Here is a 20,948-nt window from a genome sequence, read left to right as displayed (position 1 = left end):
TTCTGGCAGGGTACTAATGTGAAGAGTTTTGCATGTTTGTAAGCAGGGTATGGAATAGATTTGCTCTGGGCGAGTCTTAGTTGGAATTTAATGGTGTCCCCTGTCACGGCAGCATTCGTGCCATCTCCTTTTGGGCTACGCGTTATCAGAGGTGACACAAATGATATGAGAATTTCCGTTGTGTGGAGAAGAATGGTGATTAGAAAAAAAAAAAGAAATTTGATATCTTGAAAACAGCACAGCTTATGTGGAGAATAAGGACTTCTGGAACGTCATGTTCTCTTTTGGAAATGCTTGTCACTGCAAAGCCTATGTGTATAGAGACTAATATGTCAATTAACCTTGCTTGGCCAAGTGCAATCTGCAGGAGTGATGTGATCACTCCTGAGTACTTGCTGGTAATATGTTTCATTGGAATGTTCTGTATTGTGGGGGCACCGGGGGAACGTCGCTGTGATTGTAAGACTGTCCAGCCTCGTGTAGGCAAGACCTTGGCCCTTGGTGCAGTGCCACGTAACTTGCTTCTGCTCCCTGAACTGAAGAAAACAGGACTGAGTACAAGAAATTAGTATGCATCTGGCACGGATCCACTTCTCCCCCGCTAGAAGCTTGGCTTTTACAATGTATAATTCTTGTGACAGCAGGAAGATCAAACTTACAGAAGAGATATTTGTTAGGACTGGTGAGAAGCAGGCACTTAGCACTGACTGAAAGGCAGTACAGATAAAGATACTGAATTTGAAAACCTCTGATAAAAACTGCACTGAACAGTAGGAAGCATTTAACAATCACTGTGCTTAACTGCCCTGTCATCATTTACATAGAGAGTCGTTCAAAAGAGAGGAGAGAATTACAATGGGGGAACCTGGCAAAATCTTGAAAGCTGCTCTTCTTTTAGCTTCCAAGCAGAAATGCATCTGGAATGTATATTCCCACATTGTTCTCTATAAGGCTTTAATTCTGCATTCACATATGGTACTTAATTTGCATTTTTCATACAGTCATTAATGCTTGGTGAACTTGAAAGGTCTAGAAAAGTATTCAAAGGCTTGGATGCTTCCCAGAAATGTGTTCATGCTGTACTGGCTTGGAAATCTGGCATGAAATCTGCAGGTCAGATGCTGACCTGGGATTTCAGTTCTTTCTTTGTGAGGTATTTTGATAACAGAAGGCTTCTTCTCAGGCTTGTTTTATGTTTTAGGCTACTGTGAATCATTTTGCTATTGGTATCATTTTGATCACATTTCTAGCAGGGGCCAGATACAAGGGAGTGTCAAGAACAGGGAGCTGCCTGGAACCAGAGGTCAATGTACCTTCAAGGGAAGGCAGCAGATTTAGGGCTTGAAACTACCCTGGAAACAATCTGCTCTCTTGATTCTTAATCTAAGCCAGAAGAAGCAGGTCCTGGTCATGATAAGGTTGGCAGCAGGCTCCCACCCACATGCAGGAACTGCAGTGGTGGCCACAAGACTTGCAAGAGAGAAGGTACAAGAGCTAAAATGCTCAAATGAAAGATGCTGGATTATTTTTAGAGGAATGAATGAGGTCACTGGGATTTATTCTCTTATTGTGGGATTTATTCTCAACTGGACAGTCTTCTGGTACTACATACATTGCAGCAACCTTGACCAGCAGCAGGAAACTACTAGATAAGGTGGAACGCTGCCGCTGCTGGGGGAAGACAATCAGCAGCTAGGAAGATGTGACTGGCTGAAAGCAAGTCTTATGGTGTGTATTCTTAGAGATAGGGTGTAATCTTATTTTCAGAAACAAAAACGAATCACAAAATTTTTCTCCTCCTCTTTTATGAAGCAATAAATAATTTCAGATGAGAGGAGCAGTGTGATAGCTGATGGGAGATGGAGTAAGGCTTCCTCCCCTCCCCCCATCAGAGCCCCCCCACCCAGTGGCATTGAAGTGCAGAGAGTCTATTGTTCTGCTGCTTCTCTTTCCTTTTTATCTGTGGAGCTGTGTTCTCCATCAGATACCATTGGGCTGCCAGAGCTACTCTTCAGAGTCTGGGTAGGTGATTTGTTAACTGCTTGTCTTGGAGTAAACTACTTAGTCATGCAAGTTAGTTAGTCTGACAAAAGAACAAAAGAAAGAAAGTAATTGGTAATTATCCCCTCTACACCTTCCCTCCTCTCAATTTTAAAAAAGGGATATTTTTGCAGCAGTATCGTGTACCTATTTAATCAGTTACACCAGCTGATGAAATAAAAGCTTTTGTCCCTTGGCCCCTTGGAAATTATTCTTGTTAATTATTTTTTAATTATCCTTCCATCATTGCTCCTGGTGCCACTTTCATAATTTCTACATCAGTGGGTGCAGACATGACAAATCTAAAACCTCATCACAGAGAATTACTGCTGCTGCTGTTGTGGCTCCAGAGGAACACAAGTTGAAGTGTGACCCAGGGGGACTCCCTCCTGGTTCACCTGACGGTCGGTGCCTCCTCTGCTGTGCCGTATGTGACAATCCCTTGTTGGCACACGCATGAGAATCCCTTGTTGGCACACACACTTGCACGCACATATCGACTCACGCCTATGGACACACTTGCACGAGTGTGTAAATGCACTCATTAGTTAGTTCAAGCTGCACATTAGCGAGTTAATATCTGAGTGTTTTCAAGGTGGCTGACAGCATATTAATCAGAACCACATTTAAACAGATGGGTACATTGTATCTCTCCCTAATCCAGATAGCGAAGAAAAGATCCCCAGTGTGGAAGATGAGACTGCAGATTGCAACACTCTGTGGATGGTTTCTAAGGCATAAAAAGGATTAATTCATTTTTTCTGTTGGAAGGGTGCAGTGAAGATGTCAACAATCTGCTGTGCTATATACCTGCAAGTTTACAGAACCTGTGTTAACAGAATATAGGTCCTGGCACAATTTCCCTGTCCCCCAGGCTTTCCCATTTTAAAAAATAGTAACAACTTGCTGGAAGATACAGATGAAGCAGAAGCAGAACCCTAAATGTGGATGTACAGTTGAGCAAAAGGGAAGGAAATGAAACATAATATGTCTTTCCCCAGGGGCTAGAAATATTAAAAACAAAGTATTTTGAGCATGTGTGACAAAAGCAAGTCATGAGGCAAAGGAATAACTAGGCATAGCATTTGCATCTGAGTACTTATTTATTCCCTGAACTGCATTCCCCGCCCCCCCCCCCCCCCCCCCCCCCGGGCAAATTACTTACAAACAGATGTTGCATTTTACCGGTGTTCCTCAGAGTTAGTTGGAAGGTGGCTTGTGTTAGGAAGGTGGCTTGTGTTAGGAAGTTTAACCTCTGGTCTGCCTGCAGTGATTCACCACCACTGTTTACCTGAGAACTGGGCTTGCTGTATGTGAGCCATACTTTATGCAGAGTTTGATGGGTTTACGTTTTTGATAAGCACTTCCACAATTTAGTTCATGATGACCATAAAGGGTTATTCCCATTCTATTTGCATGGACATTGCCTAAACTAGAAAATTTTACATCATTATGTTTCCTGAGTTGCCTTTTAGGAAATAATTTTGCAGCAGATGCTTTGCCTTTCTGCATTTTTCCCAGCTGCAGACTTTAGAGGACACTTTGCATGACACTTTTTATAACCACAACACTTAGTTTCCTTGGCACCTTATAAACACAAACTGGCATAAACCAAAACAGTCTTACTGCTGACATTTTTGTGTTGGGTTTTCACATCCATACAGTGCCTTTGGAGGCCGTGAAAGCTTTGTATCATCTGGTTTTAGCTAGATTAGTAAAGTCACAGGAGCAACAGTTTAAAGTGAGCAGAGGTGCCTGCTGACTGCTCACCATTACTTGGTGATGTCAGTGAAGGACTGACCAGCTTACGGTGACAAAAAGAACATTTTCATAGCGTGATATGATGTGGATTGGGTGCTGCAGCACTGCAATCCAGCGTAACACTGATTTTTGCTGTGCCCGTGGTCATCTCAGATTATTTTCCTGGTTAAGTTCTTCCATTGCTAGAGTTTTTCCCTATTTACATAGCTGATGCCCACAGAAAATGTGATGTATGCCCTAAAATTTATCCATACTATCTCCAAGTGCCTGTACCTAGGAGATGGGTACCTAGATCTGCCTATTAAATGGATACAATATTCCTTAAATATTTGCAACCAGTCAGACTTTATAACTGCCTGAATTTTCTTGCTGCTATGAAGGATAAAGAGTTCCCTTTGTCCTTTCAAATTTGTCCTCTCACAGCTCACATTTGTAAAAAAAATATAGACATGGAGTCATTTCACTCAGAAAAATCCCAGGGGCGAGCCCTAGCATTAAATAATACAATGAAGAAGAATTGGCAGTGTTTATTTAGACTTTCAGGTGGAAACCGGTTTGAAGATTCAAAGCTGGGCAGAGTCATGGCTCATTTCCAGAAAGGAAAAGAGAACAGTGATTATGAAGAACAGACAGGACACAATAAAAGGTTGAGGAGCTGAACACAACACATGAGTTAGAGGAAAACATATTATTTAATTCTGAAATGGTGTAATAAACCAACTTCTCATGGACTGGAGATAACAAAGGGAGGTGGCAAGACCCCCCCACAGTACAGAAGAAACGGAAGAGTGAAATGTGTGATAAGGTAAGTATAGAAAGACTGTAATTATAAGTGACTTCACATTCCTATGATTTTTGTTGCCTTTGTAACAACATTTAATGAAGGAAATGCAGATAAGGGATTTAGCTAACAAACGTTTCTTGCATAGCTACTATGCCAGCAATTCAACCTACCTGTGATTCAAAACCATGTCTGATCTAGATTAATGATCAGAATATTTTAAATAAAATTAACTCATAGATCCTGATGTAATTATTGTTGATATCTCCTGATACTAAAAGATGTGTACAAGACCAGGATGCATGGCTTGATATAGACCTTAACTCTCTAAAGGAGAAACAAGAGGTATGGAAACAACTGAGTAATTTTAGAATTCATTATTTACTGTGAATGTACACAGCCAATTTTTCTCTTGGGATAAAGCCACTGCTGTCAGTTTAATTACATTGGGAGTAAATGTGACAAACCCCCCCTCACCCCCCAACCTTCTGTAAGTGAACAGTTTCTAATAAAGTTGTAACAGATCAATCATGAAAAGGTCTCGGCAGAAAAATCGGTAGGTAGGTAATAAAAAAGATAAAGGACACCAAAATGAATAGAGTGACATGCTGCAGGATATTAGCTTTATGAAGACAGCTTTGTCCAATAAGAAAAGTTAGGTAGTGGCCTGAGACAGGAGCAAGTGGAGGACTCCCAGCACTGCTAAAAAAGCTTGGTGCCATTTCTGAGGACAAAATGTTGTGATGGGAGTGGCAAATGCTTTCAGTGGGAGGTGCTTTTTTAGCATTACAGTTGCTTAAACTAAAGTAAATGGACACGTCGATTATGCAAAAATAAAGGCTTATCCATTCATCAAAAAGGTGATAGCTGGACTTGCATTTAAAGTGAATTTAAGTGCATTTAAAGTAAACATAAAGAGCTGGGGCTCACATAATGTGCTTCTTGTTCAGAGCTGCAGCATAAGCCAGTCAGTGCTCTGTGCTCTTCACAGCAGACCCTACTTGCCTTGCGCCTGCCATTGCAAAGTGAGCAGTGTTGCACTGTGATTTGAATATGCTGAGCACTATGGAAATGCTAAATAAAGTCAAGATCAGCTTAAATGTATGAACTGCTAAGTCTGCTTTGAAAGCACTTATTCTGCAGAAATTTCTGTGCAGTCTTTGATGGCTGTGGAAGAGCGTGTTGTCCTTGTGATGCTACACACGCCATTTTGTCCTAGCGGGGATGTATGTGTGGGTGGAAGGCAATACTTGCCATTTTCCTGGAGGGGAGCTGAGCAAATTTTTCTTACAGCTGTACTCACTTGGTTTATTTGCAGCTGTGCTTGTCTACAACTCACCATATTCTGTCCCCTGCATTTCCCTGCTCCTTTCCCCTCTAGCTCCTTTTTCTTCCTGCGGCTTCCCTTTCCCTCTCATCACTGCCACCATTGCAGTGCTCTTGCATTTCCTCCCTTTGCCTTGTGCTCAGCTGGTTTCCTTCTCTTGCATTCTCCAGAAGTTCCTTCACCCTTATTCAAAACAAAGAGGTCAGCCCCCTCCATCATCTCCTGTCTGCTACTTTGTGGGTCTGAGATCTGAACTCTGTTGGTTGGAAGGTTACCTAATTGCTTTTACACCTTTTTTCTTAGTTTCCCCACAGTATTAGACCATGGCAGGGGATGTGGGCTTACTCCATCCCACTCCTCACTCTGAAGTACTGCTTCCTCCATTTCCTACTCCCTTGCTTCCTCTGAGCAGCACTGCTTATGATTTTTCCTCATTACTCCCTTCTACCTGCTACTACCAACATTTCACCCAGCTCCTCCTAATCAGTTTTCCATCCTAAATTCGATTTTGGCCTCTCCCTCTCTACACTGCACTGACTATTGTCATATATGATGAATATATGAATTCATATATGACTTCTGATGAAACTCATGTCTCACTGCAGTTGCCTTCCAAGTTTGGTTCAAAGCTGTCTTTAAGTTGTCAGAAAGGATGACTTAAAGGATACACTTGAAGACCTATTTCATTCTTTTTCTACAGAATAACTCCAGGATGAAGCTTTAAAAAAATCACTAGAGAACAGTATTCTAAAAACACTGCATATGGAAAGCGGAAAATCTGCTCAGTGATATTTATATTGTTTTGGACATAATCCTAAGTGTTGTGGTTATTTTCTTTTTTTTTTTTTTTAGATTTTATACTTTTGGATCTGCCTCACCAAGATATCCATACTGTTATTATTGTCATAATATGAAATTCAGCCAGGTTACAGTGATGGTGGTACTTTTTCCTTCAAACAATCATTCTGGCACAGTACACTGCCCGCTGTGGTGCTGCTGTTTGATAATTTGAAAATGGTCTTTCTGCAGTTATGATGAGGGAATGTGGGAAATGATGGGAAGACCATAGCTTTGCTCTCAAGGGAATTAACTTGCTTTTAGGAAAGACAGGTGTGCTGCCTAATAGTAGAAGTCATCTCCAGGAACCACACAAATAAAAGTTTCTTTCTTCTTTTTGAACACCCAAGACTCAAATTTTAAAAAATTATTTTCCTCACCAAAACCTTTGCTTCTCTCTAAATTCCTCATTCAGTAAAATGGATGAAATATCAAATTGTGCAACAGGGGCCATTAGTAATACCTAGCAAAAACAAATGGATACATAAAAGCGAAATTCTGATCTTCCTTACATTCATGTAAATTGATAATAACCCTATTGATTCAAACTAAGTGATTCTGTATTGCGTTAGAATAAATGAGTTATATTTGAATCCTGATTTACTGAAGTGAAAAGGGAGATACCCAGGATATCCAGTTGTCCAAATGTTTTTGTTGTGTTTTTTTTTTTAATAGGAATTTTCTTTGTAGCTCTTTTTTACTTTCGCTGTTGCTCTTTAAGTGTGGTCTTAATGATGACTTTGTAACATTTATGTTCATTTGCATGGCAGGGATCTCAACTGACACAAGAAAGCATTATATTTTTGGTGGAGGATTAACAGGAAAAGAAGCTGGGTCATAAGCAATGAAATCACTTGTTCAAACTGTCTGAAATATCAGAAAATGAGATTAAAAAAACTGTGGTGAACACATCACTCTTTGTACAAATGTTCTCTTCCTGCAGTTCAGTTTTTTTCCTGCTTTCAGTCTCTTTCATTTCAGAATAACACAATTAAGTCTTTGCAGATTTATATATGGACTTAACCCTTCAGAAGTGAATTGCTAACACACAAATAGAACTTGATTGTAAAGAAAAAAGCCTATTTAGGTCCTGATTCAGCAAGGAATATAAATATTGGTCTACTGCATTGTTTGAGACATTAAAAAACCAAATAGCTGACAGATAAATAGTGAGGTTAAGATATATTTCCAAGCCCATTTTCACCCATTATATGATGACTGAGTAAAAAATATAAGTATAGGTCTAATTTTAAATGCATGTTTGCATTCAGTTAAACTCAACATGACCTTATTAACCTGAATGAATTGAAGCTAAATACAGAGCTCCTGTTTTCCTTAAAATCATGTGTTTGACTTCCGAGACAAATGGAGAGCTTTGCTCCAATATCAGCTTTGCAGCCAGTTTTTTTCATGTTTGTTTTCTATATATATATGATAGGTTCTTTTAACGTAACTCCTTTGGCTGTATTTGGACTCTTGAAGGTTTTGGTTTTTGTAAGGGGGAGGGAAGGTCGGGTGATTTCTTGATAGAATAGTAATTTACAAAACTCTGGTCCTCCTAGTACAGTAGAACTGGGTAAGAGAAAGTAGTTTCCTTGCTTAATAATCTGAGCTTTCCTTCTCCCCGCCCCTTTCTGCCTCTTTTACAGCCTGCTTTCTGTTAGAAAAGCTCTTAATTTTGTTTCTGGACTCCATAAATGCGTCCCTGCCAGTGAGACCTCCTGCCACCCTCTGTGTTTATGGATCTGGCATTCTGACATTTTAGGCTTTGGTTGTGTAATAGCTTCTGCAAACAGCGATCAGATCGCTCAGTCTGCAGTATGTCCACAGTGAATATGCCTGTTTGTTCCTCCACATAGCTCAATTTCTGACCAGTGTTATGTGTGTAGCTGGCTTTGTGGGCAGTAGCAACCACTGCTTTCACTCACTTTAAGAGAAGATTTATTTGACTCATGTTTCTCGCAAATAACAGCTAATCCTTCCAAGAACAGGGAGTATATGATCCATCCCTATGTATAACAGTTGCTTATCTCCAATGACTCTATTACATTAAAAATGTGAAAGCTGTGTCCCCAAACTGTAAAATGATATAATCATGATAAATATGACTAGAAGGGTCCTTCAGAGGTCCTGTAGTCTGTCCTTTTATTGAGACAGATTCAGTTATACTGAGAGCCTTTCTCATAGATGTTTGCATACTCTGTTCTTAAAAGAATCCCAGTCAAGTGGGTCAGTCACCTTCCTAAGTGCTCCTCTATTCTATTGCCTAGTTATCCTTCTAATTACAGATATTTCCCCCTCCTTGTGTTTACCTTACATCTTCTTTTCTTAATTTAAACCCATTATTTACTTTCCTTTAACCTGTGTATAGAAAGAACGTTTATCTTCTAAATATCTGAAAATTGTTACCGTGTCTTTTTTAATCCCTGACTCAGTAAACTGAACTTCAGCTTTTCCTTTTTTTCTTCAGGGATCTATTTTCTCCACCTTTTATTTTTACTTTTTTTGTTCTTGTTGGGTTTTTTTGTTTGTTTGCTTTATTTTGTTTTGTTGTTGTCTTTGGACACTTTCTGATTAATTTCTTTCTTGAGTTTGGTAGGCAAAAGGACACAATGATGTGTTGGCTGAGCCATAGCCTTTCTGAGGTGTGTGGGAGGCTTGAATAAAAGAAGCTCCTTTTTACAAATAAGCGGTCTGACAGGGTAGTGAAATGATAATGTTGACTCTGGGCAGTTCCTAAACCTTCTAATGCTGTAGGCCCATTTTGACAGTGTTTCTGTTTAGATGGCAATTCTCTATTTCATAATTATGCACATGATTGTTCCTATGTTAGGGTAATGGTTTGCATTTGCCTTTATTGATTTGCATGTTTTATATGTTTTTACTCAAATAACTTTTAATAACATTCAAAGGTATTTACAGTTTCCCATTCCTCCATTATTTTTCTACTCAAGTATGTGAACCCAAAAGCACGGGATGAACTGAACAAGAGGCTTGAAAGATTCTAAGTTTTATATGAGATGAATCTATTAAATTGCCAATGTAGAGTTGTAATTTCCTTGGGATGACTTATACTTGTTATTGGAAAAAAACTTGTCTTGGGCAAGTATTCAAGTAGATGCAGACCAGAGTCTTATTCAGCACACTAAGGCACCTGGTTATTAGTCAGGAATAGAATAAATCATGATTTACTTTATAAAATGAGTTTCTTAATCTCACAGAAAGCAATTTCAGGTCTGTCTCTTGCCTAAATTCATCAGTCTTCACCTCTAAGGAAGCAGAGCTCCCTTTCTATGTCCCTGGCTCCTTTCCTTTTAAATGACAGTGAAGTTACACCTTCTAGCAAGGTGGAACTGTAAGTACAGCTTTCCTGGTAGGTGGTTCACTTGGGACCTTGGGTGTTGTTGGCCATTTTGGTAAAACCTACTCTTCAGTACCTGGCGGAAGTTGCTGTGCTCTTCAGAAACCTGCTACTGTGCATGCCTGCATCATCTGCCTGGGATCAGCATCTGGTCTTTTATTTCTGTTCACTGGAAAGCTGCAGTGTCATTTTGTTTTCTAGGACCAGTTTGTATCAGTTCTTTGTTCAACCCTACTGTTACGAAGTGGAAAATTCCATCTTGGGCCTGTCAGTGGTATAGAAAAATTAATAGAAGGCTTAGTTTCCATGTGACTGGTGGGAAAGTATTTTATTATTTTGGCTATGGATTTTATGTGTGACTAGGAAACAGCTTTTATCCCATTTCCTTTGTACTGGTGGATTTTCCGTGAGTGTTTCAACTCCTGTTCTGGACACAAAGCTTCTAGTAGTTCCTATATGGGTGCCTATAATTTTGGGAGATAATTTTCAGTGATGACTGAAATGACAGGTATATTTAAAAATCTGTGGAGTCTTGGAATCTCAGCTGCTGTGTATTTTGTTTCTATGTTTGATTTTTTTATTAGCAAAACCAACAGACCTGTTAGAGATCAAAGTTCTCCAGACAATTTCCTGGAATACGTTTAGAAACAAATGCAGTAAATCTTGAGTTTTCTATTTTGCTATGTAAGTTGATCATGTGTTTCTGCATAAAAATTGTCTTTGTTCTGGAAGGTTGAAGGAGCTAGTTATAAAACAAAACCCTAAAGAGCTTACTGTAACAACAAAAAAGCTTACAGTAACAACAAAAGAGCTTAGTGCAACAACATAAAGCAAACCAAACCAGGAAAATCTTGCTCCCTTTCAGGGGTTCAGTGTAGATGCTGACACCTCAGTTCCCAAAGAGGAATCGTAATGAATTGAACTTATCTATTGCAAATCAGATACTGCTCATCAGATTGTCTTTTCAATGCCTGCATGGCACTACTCTGTACGTGTATCATGAATGCGTGATTTATATCTTAGAATAGTACCTGTCTGATTGACACGACTTTGTGTATTTATACTACATTATATTTTAAGATCAACAGAGTGATCTTATTTTCCAGAGTGAAAAATATTTCCCCTGGAGTAACATCACTACTTCCTCTGCTCAGAACAAGTAACATGAAGCACCTGGAGACAACTGTACATCTCTTCTAATAAATAAGAAGTTTGAATCTAAAGTCAGGTAACATTTTGCCTTAAAGTCTTTTCATAGGTGGATTTTTTTCTTCCTGCTTAAAAGACAAGTCAGTAAAGATTTATTATAACTTCTCTTGAGAGATCTCCTACTTCTCTAACTCACCTTCTTAAAGAGATAGCCACAGAAATAATAGCTATATTCTGCACAAGAGGTTTGGAACATGACTGCCAATTTCTGAATTATTATCATGCGTTGGATTTGAATGTATCTTTATATACTAACCCTTTTAGTGCCACATTACATTTTATGTCAGAGGTCACCTCTAACGCTTTTAGTAAGCTAATGATTTTGCCTTAAGTAAAATCTTTGGGGGGTTTTATAGTCACTTTCTAAATTCAGTTGCTCATAGTAGTGCATTTATTTAAAGCAGAGCTTTAGTAGGAGATAATACAAGGCATACGGAAGGAGAAGTCTGTGAGAATTTTGTAGATATGAGATTGAATGGGGACTTTCTGGAGTCAGCAGAACCACATGCCTGGTACGTGCAGTCCAGGATGTCCTGTCAGGCTGAGCCTGGTAAAAAAGACAGCAAGAACTGGTTGCTGCCTGCAGTGGGGCAGTGAGCAGATGCTACCTCATTCAACCTTTATATTTGAGCAAGATGCTTGAATATACTGACAGGTTTTATCTTTTCCTTCCTCAGTTTTCTGCAAAGGACATGCAAGTGGTTATCTGCAAGGAGAAGAACTGCATCCTCATTCCTCTGTGCTATAGAAAAAACATGAAGACACTCCTCATGAATTGTATAAAGGCTTGCACTCCACTCCCATGTCTTGGGACCACTGGCTTTTTTCAGCACGGTGTGCGGTATATAAGAGATTACACAACACAGTCTCAGTGCAGGGGGCAGAGCAGGGGCTGTCTTGGGGTTAGAGTCCAAGTGAAAGAGATCATCCTATATTCCTCCTCCTTTTTGGACGCCTTCTGCATTCAAACCTATTTCTCATGGATATTTCATCTTGGATCTTTGCTGTTCTTACTTCACCCTGTGTCCTCCTAGTCTTTACTGGCCTCTATCTGCATGACTGCATCTTTAGACTGAAGAATTCAATCTTGCTTTTATTTTGTAGGTGGGGATAATAGTGGGTTTATTGCCATCAATTACAATGACATAACTGAACAGTGACTCGTTGGTGCACCAGAAACCTGCTTTAAATTTAATTAATATTCTCCTCCCTTCTGTTTTCTATTGCTTAGTCTTTATTCTTAGACTTCTGACTTCCTCCAGAATTATTCATGCTGCTTTGTTGTGAGTTCCCCTCTCTTGCCCTTTGTCATATCCAGGGTTCACATAAAACCTCTGAGGAGTTGCAGGCCATCCACAGGGACTGTAACTGGGATCTGCACAGACAAAAGGCTGCTGGTGTTTTGCTTTTCCTCCTGTCTTCTCCCCAGCTAAGTATGGGAAGGCAAATGTCATGCTCTGCTGGGCAGCCGGGAGTCAGGTGCAGGAGCCAGGGAGGCACTGGTGGGGGGCTTGGAGCTGGGGCTGACAGGAATCCCAGCACTTTATTTTAAAACAGCATTCAACAGGGAAATATGTCAGGATGGCTAGGACACCAGTGTCTCCCTTGTAAACTGGAAAATGAGAGAGGCTAGTGGCCATAGTAATCAAGGTGATAGAGTTGGAGCTTAAGTGGTTGCCAGATTTTCTTAGCTATTAATGAAATGCATTAAGGTACTGTTGTTCAAATGATAGTTCATGTTTCTGTAAATGATTTTTGTCCTAAAGCTTGTTAGCTGTTGTGCTCTCCTTTCTTTCGGTAGTTTGTCTCTGCGTGTAATGTATATTTACAGACTGTGTTTATAGTTAACAGGCTTTTCTAGAGGAAATAAGCATGACATATTCACAAGAATTTGCAACTATTCAAAGCCAGCTCTAAATGTGCAAAACACCAGCTCTGGTGAATAATTATGGTCACCTCCAACCCCGTTGCTTCAAAGATACGAAGTGAGGAAAGAGCATTTTGAGCAAGCCATACACTGTGTCACGGCAACATGACTCAGAGCTGAGATGCTGGGAAGGAGAAAAGGTTTTCTTAAGCAGAAGATGTGTTTCAGCCTTATGAGTATTCACTTATGTCTCCTTCTGACTTACCTCTTACCCTGTGTTGCCAGCCATGGAGTTTGGCTTGCAGGGCAGTGTTTGCAGCATCTCTTGCCTGGAGATTGTACTGGTGTCTGGTCTGAACAGATTGACTCTAAGATACTTGCTTCCATAGAGAGGTCATCTGGGAACAAGGGGTCTGTCTTGCTCTAAATTGCTCCTAAGGAGAGTGTAAGGCTCCCCAAGGCGAAAGACACTGGTCAGTGTATGGGTTGCAAGGAAGAACCTCATCTAGATGGACAGCCATCCTCTAGACACACACCTATGAAAGGCATCCATGTGTGTTTGATTTCCTAATACCTAAGTGATGGCATTATCTTTACTGCCTTTGTCCTTCAGAAAGCCTGTTGGGACATTAGTGTCTTGCAGTCCCAAGGGTTGATCAACTACAGCTCAGATATGATTTATCAAATGCTGCACAAGGTATGTCTGTGCAGCAGAGTGCAGTGCTCTATAGAAAGAAACACATCCAGCTCTGGTACATCTTTGGCTTTCATCCCCACAGTAGAGCTATTGAACTGGAAAATGACTTTTAATGGTGTCCTCTCTGTGTATGTGTGTCTCTTTCCAACAGTGCCGGTAGATGTTCCCAGTGTTCATGGGTCTGCAGATCTTCCTAGCATGGATGTCCACAACCTCCTGCATCCTTCAAACTGTAAGTATTTAAATTACCATTGATGTGCACTGCCTGTTTTTGCATTTTCCAAATGAGTTACTGCTAACTAGTGTGATTACTGTTTTGTGCTGTCTTTCGTGTACCGATCTGCACTGTTTTCCCACCTCCCACTTGTGCAGTGGAAAAGATTAGACTTCAAGACCTTTTGCTACATTTATCTATTCATTTAGTTAAAATAAATATTTTACTATTGTAGCCGTTGATGTTTGACTGTAGCACATCCAACACTGGCAGAAATACTATCCAGTTGAGCAAATCATGTTTTACCCTTTACAGCTGGCTGGAGTTTCCAAGGCTTTTTGGGCCTCATGAAGAAATTGTTTTCTAGTTAGCTGTACTTGAGGTTTGCTTCTGACATTTCCTAACCAAATAGGAATGAAATGGTGCAGCAATTGCCCAGCAATGGATATGCTTACAAAGTGAATAATGAAATATTACTAGGAGAGAAGGATATTGTCCATTAGGGAAGTTCACTGAGAAATGTGTTGAGTGATAAGGCTGAGTGACAAACGTGTTGGAATTATCACATGTGGGCAAATGTTATGGCAGTGGCTTAAATCAGGGGAGATATGGCATGGTGCAGCATAACCTAAGTCTTGGAATCCAGCATTATGGATTGGCTCCAAAAAAGCTGACTCGTTCTTTGCACCTCTGGCAGATTCATGCTGCTTGACTGTGTGTACCTGTTGCTCATGAGGCAGGATTTGGTCTGTGGGCTGGTGAGTAAAATTTACAGCATTCCCAGAAAGCTGAAATTGAGGAGTGAATCATTAAACAGGCATATGTTGCACATCTTACCAACAGCAACCATTTGCTAAGGCTACAAAACCAGTGCATTGCAGATGTTTCTCAGTCTCACCTGATAAACCTGGCAAACTGCAGAAATATTTGTGCTTGTGTGCCAAAAGAACAGAGTTGGTATCGCAAGCTTAGAGGCTATTCTGGAGTGTAAAATAAAGCCGGATCACTGCACAGTAATACCACTTTAATTACAAAAGTCATGTTACTTCAGAGTCTATAAGATCATTGCTACATTTTATAATCTCTACTTTCATTTGACCCTAGGCAGTTGAAATTAAGTGAGGGTTAGAATAAAGGTTAAGGCTACTGGATTTCCCTCATCACTTTAGCTTTAAAACAACACTCAGCTAAGTTGGTATAGTGTTCTCCTGGGACATAAGTAAGGTAGTATTCAACTACTAGCAAGATAGCTTAGAAAAGAAAAGAAAACAAAACAATTATTGAAGGGTTCATCCTTAGGTCAAAAGAGGCATGTATAAAAACCTATTTGAGCTAATAGATTTCCAGGCAGACATTCCTGATTTCTTACACTGAATAGTGTGTAAGCATGGTCAGATTTCTTCATATTGAATATCCCCAACTTTTCTCAAAGTCAGTAGATGTGCTTTACATGCATGGTACATATTAAAAATACGCATACATTAATTCAAGAAGAATTGGGCTCCCTCTCCCTCTTCCAGAGGTGCTAAATACCCATATCTTTTGTCTGGAATGGAAAATGAGGTTGCTCGTATTTAGTTAAATGGAGTTAATAAGCAATGAAAGGAGCTATTTTTAGCTCCGTGAGCTTTGCTCATTAAATGCAGAAATGGGTGCCATGAATTGAGGTATAAAATGTTAACCTTGCAGGAAGTGAATTGTCTTGGACTTTATACACAGAATTTAATACAAGGTATTTTAAAGTGAGAATATGCATCCCTCTGTCTCTATATACATATATAGATTCAGAGAAAAAAAATATATTCCTGTACTTACAATGAGAAATAATTCTCATTTAAATTGTTTTGTTTCATGAGCAACTTATATAGCTATCATATTTTTTCCTTTTTATTGCCTATCATTTTTACTGTAGACTCCATTAATAGGTAGCTTTCTTGCACTGGCAGGTCCTCAGATGTATAGTAAGGGACCATTTCTGTCTTCCAGAAGCTTATTGTGTGTGTATCTTGCTGAATTCATCAGGATTTACTGTAGGAAGGTGAGTTGTATTTGTTTTTAGAGGAACTAGTTCGATAAAAATCTAAGTCTCTGTTGAGGCAGTAACTGTTTTATGATATAATCAAGCACGAAATTCAGAGCAACAGAAACTAATGTTTCTTGTAAGACTTGTTAATTCTGTGCTGACTAATTATGATTAATATTCCTATTCTTGTCAAAAGTAACCCAGATATACTGTACTGAAGTATACAGCATGTACTAGATGAGCAAATTGTCACTATATGGACTGGAATATGTAGCATTATCTTCCTGGCCTGCAACTAATGATGCATATAAGTAAATTTACATTCCTGAGTAGCTCTATTAACTTTACACATGAATGTGTATTTCCAGCAAATTCTATGGCATACTCTTGCATATAGAATTATTCATACATACAAATTTCTACAAGACTCCTAACGTTTGTAGCACTGGGGATACGGATCACAGCCCTTCTAAAGAACAAGTATATAAATTCTTAGTACAATTTTTAGATCACATCTAGTCTAAATCATAAATAATAATTCTTAATTTCATCTTTTGCTGACTCATACTTAGATCAATGAACTTATTGCTACATGGAGAGTAGGGCTTTTTTTCATTTTTTCAGGGGAAATAAATTGATTTTAGGGCTAAAAGGACCTAAGAAAAAAATAGTGGAGCTTAGAAAAGCAGTAATGACATATGTAATACAAGCCAATATAAATTTAAGTGGCACAGAACACCAGTCAGAACTGTTTTCTCCAGCCCGTACTGATGATGCAAATTGAGTATCAACAGATACAAAAAAGGAAGTTAGGAAACAATTTTTCTAGCTGAGAATAATAAAAATATGAAATACCCTACCAGGCACTAGGCTCAAGCCAAAAACCTTGGGATCATCCAAAGGAGCAATAGATACCTTCTTGTGTGACAAAGCAGCACTAAAAGAATGGTCCCCAGCAGATTGTGGACACCTTATGTATTACCTTGAAATTATCTATTTTCCAGACATTCCGATATATATCAGCATATGATGATTGCTTTAAGCAATTATATCTTTTTCTTTTCAGAGGACAAATAATGAAGGTTTGTAATGGTCCAGCCCCTATAAAAATGACAGTTTTCACAGGCAGTTAAAACACCATCCAAAGCCAGCCTGAGCGTAAACAATGAAGTATCTAATATGGGATCACTGAGCATATGTTTTTATGAGCAATTAAGTATTAGCCTGAGATGAAAAGTTTTCTGAAAACACCTTCATTTCTTCAAAGCAGACTCTTCACAATTATCTTGTCTCAGCTTTAGAAAACAACTGTTTCAAAGCATGCTATTTCTCACAACTACTGCAGCTGAATATTTTGCAGTTGCTTTAATTTGCCCTGTATGTGTGATCAGCTGAGACAAAGTCATGACAATGAGCATCTTAACCCTGTTAGTAAGAGGCCCTTGCAGTTTAAGAGTTAAGCAGGCCATTTAGATGGGGTGGACTTTAAGACAGTGCTATTAGATGCTTTTAGTAGCCAGGGTTTTTTTATTAATTGAAGGCAACTTGGGGTCAGCAGTGGGAACGGCTCTAAAGTGCATCTTGCTCCTGGAAGAACTCTGGACACAGGTGATTTGAATGTTCAGTGGGAGGAGCTTTAGCCCATGTGCAGGCACACTTAATCACAAAGGGTTTCTCTCCTAGTGTGGGTTTTGTATGCTGGTTTTTTGTACTTCTCTGATTTTTCTTCTTACCTGCTCTTTCTGTGTCTAGATACGGTGGGTGAGAGGCAGCCAGTCAGAAGAAGCTTGAAAGCTGCCTAATAGCCTATGTACATTTTGCTAAAGATTATTTCCTAATTGTTTATTATTCTTGATGCCTAGTGTAATAACATTAAAACAGTATTTGGGCATTTCTGAATGTGGGCCATTTGAACCTGGACCTGGAAAGCAGACATCATTTCCTTACAGGACCATTTCTAAGGAGTCGTGTTCTCAGAAATGTTTTTTCCTGGGAGCGCACATAATTTGTGAGTTATTCAGCTATCAAGGTAGTTTTTCTAAGACTGTAACTATTTGCGTCAAGCAATGGTAATTTGTTCTTCTCTAGCTGATTGGATTTGTTGTCTTCCAGTGCTTGTGCTCACCCCCATTCATTCATACTGTGTTATAGGCCTGTTTCTGGAGGACGCTGAGTACCTGCGGTTTGATTGAAAGTTATTGCATCTCTCAGGAGTAAATTTAATTTGAACGATACCCTCTATAACCCAGTGTGATATGATGCATTAGAAAATAAAGCAATAACAGAGTATCTACAAGCCATTTTTCCAATCTGATTTGAGGAAAAGAAATTGTAGCAGAGAAAACCTCAGAAATAAACTGTTTTTTGTTCTTTAGCTAATATAGAAGTTCCTTGAATCCTGAAAACTAAAAAGAAAGAGAGAAAAAAAAACAAAATTAGGCATTGGTCATAAACAGCCCTCTGTCAGCTGTTAGCAACTGGGATTGGTGTTTTGTTACCAACGTTATTTCAGGTAAATGAGAAGGCAGAATTGTAAACAAAGGAAAATGTTCAATCCCTGAAGTGAAACGTGGGCTGACATCTAGCATTTATAGCTTGGTACATTCTCATTAATCTATTCTGTTAAATATTTCTTTTCTTTAACACTGACTAAAAAAGAATACTAATTTAACATTTCTCTGCTGTTTCTAAGTGTTATGTTATATTTGAGAGTTTACTTGCTAATATATTTTTCTTTCCAAAGAGCTCATGCAGTCTTCACTTGGATCATGCCGTGGAAAAGAATCACTGCATTTCTTAAACTATTAACAAATACTTTAAGTGATGAAAACCCACCGAAGCCAGTAGGAAACACAATCCAGCAATTACACAGCAGCAGCAACCTGGCTTTTTTTCTGATTTCGAGTCAGTGGAAGAGTAGTAGTCATTGTAATTATGTCTTTAAAAAATACTTAATAATGTTTGCTTGTTTCTGACATACCTGAAGACTTGTCCGCAGAGTCTGATGCTAAAAAAACCCTGTATACTCCAATAAAATGTATTGTCAACCTCAGATTCATATAAAACATTTTTAATGATGTACTGGTATTGTTTTGGCCACAGTGTTTATATCAAAAAGGACATGGGGATGAAGAGAGTACTACTTAGAACTTAGTGTAAAGATGCAGTAGAAAGACTTACAGTTGTATCCATAATTTTTGAGATTTGTTACTCAGCTCAGTCCTGTTGAAGCACTGACAGAAATTCCATTGTTCTCAACATGATCCAGCCTGTGTGTCCCTTTTCAGTTTATGTCTGGACTGGTAGAAAATCATGATTATGAAATTTTTATAGTAAAGCTGTTGTATACATGGTATTTACTGCAAAATCCAAGTCTTGTAAGACAATAGGATTCAAAAGGTTCAAAGCTAGGTTTTCAACTGTTATTTCAGGGTCAGATTTTCAAAAGATTTTAAAAGTCAATGTTGCAGAAGTGGTGGGGAAATATGGCCTTAGCCTGGCACACTAAGATCTTTTATACCCTGGTCTAGCTGGACTGAGGACCAACAGTACTAAGATCTGTTAAGTGGGCTGTGTCACTAACAATGATGTATTCTGCTATCTACTGAAAGAACTGATTTTCATACTTCATTTACAGTTAGCACTTATGTAATGGCTGTAAATTTTTGGATGAGATATTGCTGAAAATAACTTTTATTTTCTAACTATTTATCTTTTGAGAAATTTTAATAAACTAGTTTGCCCACCTAACTTAACTGATGCATTTAGGCACTTGAACTGGCTCAGAGCTTTTTGTTCAGGTGATCTCAGAGTTGGCCTGTGTTTGGTTCAGGAGCTGCAAGATTTTGCTTCCTTCTCAGAGCCCTTTTCCACTGTAAGACTGCGTTTATTATTACTGCTCTCCCTTACTGGCCATCACCACTCATGAGGGGAGGCACACAGCTGCTGAGGGTAGCCAACAGCAGCATTAGGGGGTGGATCTGTCTGCAGGGTGGACATGTCCAGCACTGCAGTTCACCAGGGTATGTTTGACATTGAACTAGGCCTTAATGAAACACTGCAGGAAGCTACTTGTTCATTTCAGAGTGAGGTTTTCTTCACAGTTTTGGGAAGAGGGACAACTTTAAAAAGTTTTGTCTTTATATGAAAACTTCATTTTTAGTCAAAATATAGTTTTGCTTGAAAACTTTCACCTACCCTTAGCAGAGACCTCACTGGCCCCTTCTGGAATGCTGTTGGCTGTACCTGTGGGATAAGTTAAAATCCCTTGAATAAACAAAACCAAAACCTGAGGACATCTTATGTCCCTAGGGAAATGCCTGGCTTCCTTAAGTGTTCTGCAAATACCACAAATCCACATCAATTAAACCCATATTCTGTAACACTATTTTTAACCTTTTTTCATAAGACACAATATTTTACTATAATATTTGTATTCTATTCTTTGAAGACCATCAAGAGGACTTGTCAGTGATTTACTTCACCAGTAGTGGATAGTTAAAGCAAGAATTTTTCTTGATACTTAAATGGGCTTAATATCTCCTGAGCAAGGAGGTACACATGCAAATCTGTGATTATCAGGACTATGCGATGTTGCATCTGGTGTTGCATTACTTAAAGTCATCATGTAATTGCTGATGGTTAGTAAAAACACTTATCTCTGCTTCACATTATTATTATTATTAATATTATCATCATTACTATTAATTTTGGGAAGGTTGAGACAGTAGTTGAAAAAGAACAATCCTTCCAAATCTGAGAAAGTTTCAGAAAAATTAGAAGATTGCTTTTGTGCTTTGGCATGGCTATGTCAAAAATACATGATAAAGTC

General features: G+C 39.0%; 1 long non-coding RNA gene across 5 annotated transcripts in view; it reads left to right on the top strand.

Moving 5' to 3' along the window:
- The window catches only part of LOC114017687 (uncharacterized), a 73,686-nt gene extending 53,833 nt beyond the window's left edge, over nt 1-19,853 (top strand). The window contains exons 1-6 of one of the 5 annotated variants that reach the window (XR_008732979.1): nt 4,379-4,606; nt 11,214-11,335; nt 11,994-14,112; nt 14,792-14,852; nt 16,041-16,132; nt 18,861-19,852. This is a non-coding gene — a long non-coding RNA (uncharacterized LOC114017687). Of the gene's footprint in view, nt 1-4,378; nt 4,607-11,213; nt 11,336-11,993; nt 14,113-14,791; nt 14,853-16,040; nt 16,133-17,979 lie in introns of those variants that run through there. The other 4 variants (XR_003562883.2, XR_003562881.2, XR_003562880.2 and 1 more) reach the window with 4 other exon arrangements.
- Nucleotides 19,854-20,948: the final 1,095 nt, after the last annotated feature.

The sequence above is a fragment of the Falco cherrug genome, chromosome 6 (genome assembly GCF_023634085.1).
Source record: "Falco cherrug isolate bFalChe1 chromosome 6, bFalChe1.pri, whole genome shotgun sequence".
Taxonomy (NCBI): domain Eukaryota; kingdom Metazoa; phylum Chordata; class Aves; order Falconiformes; family Falconidae; genus Falco; species Falco cherrug.
The sequence above is the reverse complement of the archived record's forward strand: the minus strand, read 5'-3'. Positions and strand labels throughout refer to the sequence as shown.